This window comes from Aplysia californica, unplaced genomic scaffold (genome assembly GCF_000002075.1).
Source record: "Aplysia californica isolate F4 #8 unplaced genomic scaffold, AplCal3.0 scaffold00080, whole genome shotgun sequence".
Lineage (NCBI taxonomy): Eukaryota > Metazoa > Mollusca > Gastropoda > Aplysiida > Aplysiidae > Aplysia > Aplysia californica.
Window position 1 is genome coordinate 1192949 of NW_004797350.1, and position 2565 is coordinate 1195513.

Here is a 2565-nt window from a genome sequence, read left to right on the forward strand (position 1 = left end):
TGTGTGTGTGCATAGAGAGAGAGAGAGCGAGAGAGATAGAGAGAGCGAGAGAGAGATAGAGAGTGAGAGACAGACAGACAGACAGACAGACAGACAGACAGACAGACAGACAGACAGACAGCCCAGATAGGTTTTTTTAAAAAGGGAGAAACTAAAGATGGTTATGTATAATAGGCCTACCATTTCCCTAACTTAAATGTTTTGCAAAGGGAAAATGATATAAATATACTCCGAATTCACCATTAGTAAATCTCAAACAGGACAGAGTCAAAAAGATGGAAGACTTTGAATACTCCAGGAACGACCATGTTCAAGAGCAAGCCATTTTGAAACAGAACTGAAAAGGACCGATCCTACTAATATGGACACTGAGTGAGGTAGTGAAATGTCTGATCGCACAGATCTCTTCGCCAATACCAGACTATTTACGTTAACCCTGCACAGGAGATCCAAGAAGATCACAGGGCCACCTACAGTTTAATTGATATGGTATCATGCTGGGCAATGTGGCTTAATCCGACCAGTTAGGTAGGATATGATTTTGCCCAGGTGGCGTCCGAAGCCTACTCTTATCAAGTTTAGGACCACCAATGGATTTTTATCGTGCGCAATTTGCACTCAGAACCTTCGATATTTCTCTTATACGAGAAGGCTAGGTCGAGTTCGATCTTACCCACACTAAGAAGGACCCAGGAGTACCAATAGATTAAAGAGTCAGGGGCCCAGTGGAGGGAGAAAGGGAGCGAGGAGAGGGGGTTGAGGCAGAAAGTACTGATGAAAGCAGATGGCAGAATATGACAAGAGAGGTGAAAGGAGAACGTTTTAGAGTAGAAAATTGTCCGTCACTGCTAGGTTTCGAACCCTGGATGACCTATTGAATGAGGAGAGGCAAGCATCGTACCTCTAGACCCCGAGAACCACATGGATTGGACTGTAGGCCTACAGTGCCCACTTTGGGTTCACCCGGATAGGGCGAGTGTGGCATCGCATGGTCTCTTCAGGAACACACAGACTTAATACAGGATAGGGGTCGAAAAAATAAAATAATGTTCTTGTTTTGTCCATAAACAGCTAAAGACCAAGCTCAGTCAGCACGGCTGAAACCAAAAAATGTCCACATTTTATTTTGAATCAAAACGATTGAGGGGAACACAGGGATGGTATGGGCTTGGCAAGAACTTGTGGGCATTGAGGACTGGGGTGTCTATGGACTGCCTGCTCACACTGAGAAGGGGCCAAACACGTTGGGATAGGAGGGTACAAGGGTTTTCATGAGATTGGATGACCTATCTGCCCTGTGACCGTGTAATTCCGGTAGGATTCATGTTGCCCATTTCCCGCCACCAATGGCTATGGCTATGGTTAACTACTCTTGTATGAGGTTTCGGCCAAAACTTGCGGGCCAATCGGCCCTATATAGCCATGACATGGACTATTTCAAGCGTGGTTTAGACATGAATGTGTACAGATTAGCCATTTCCTCCATCCTTGCTGAATAACATCTTGACACAAGGAGTGAGACAACACACCTGATGGGGCCCAAGATTTCCTCGACCACTCGTGAGATGTAACCTGTTAATTCCTTTTCTTTTTTCTCTTTTTTTTTGGTGGGGGGGGGGGGGGGGGGGGGGGGCAGAGACAGAGAAAAAGAAGAATAGGGCGTGGAAAATAGGAACATTACAGGAGAAACGAGAGAACAAAAGTAAAAGCAGTGAATAATGATTATATCAAACTAATGTTTTTTATGACTGTAGATTATAGCAAAATGGGCATGTTTTATGGGCTGGGCAATTTATTTCAATTAATTCAGTAAGCAACAGGATAAGAGTTTAATTTCTTTTGTTCGTCCTTTGCCAAGACCGAGGAGTATGTGGGTGTGGGACCGAGGGATCCGAGGCTGCTTAAAATGGATGTCTAATTACGTGCTTCATTTGGGGGAGGAGACTCGAATTTATAGTTGTTGTTTTTCTCTGTGTGTGTGTGTTTGTTTGTTGTTGTTGTTGTTGTTGTTGTTGTTGTATTTTATAATATACTTTTTCATGGTTTTTAAAAAATAATGATTAAGTGCAATTATTGTGTCATGTCGGCTGAGAAGAACAACTTGGAGTTGCACTTTATGTTGTTCTGACATTTGATTCGTGAGTTGGGTATTTTCTCTTTTTTAGATTGAACTTTCACTTCACAACTGACGTCATGCTGCTGGTTTATGAGACAAATTGCTGCCAACATTAGCCTGATCCGCTGATACGAAAAGCAGAGTTCTGTATTTTACTTGGGTGTTTGTAGGTCTGCTTGTTTTGTGCTTTCAAGAATTTAACAGTTTCCCTGATCCTCTAAACAAACACACAAAGACACCATACCCATTCAGATGCACATACACAAACACACATACACAAACACACTCGCACACACAAACGCACACTCGCACACACAAACTCACACGTACGCGCACACGTATAATGCGCGAACACAAAGATACGCGCACACAGCCCACACACGAACACACATACACATACATAAATACACACACACACACACACACACTCTCTCTCTCTCACACACACA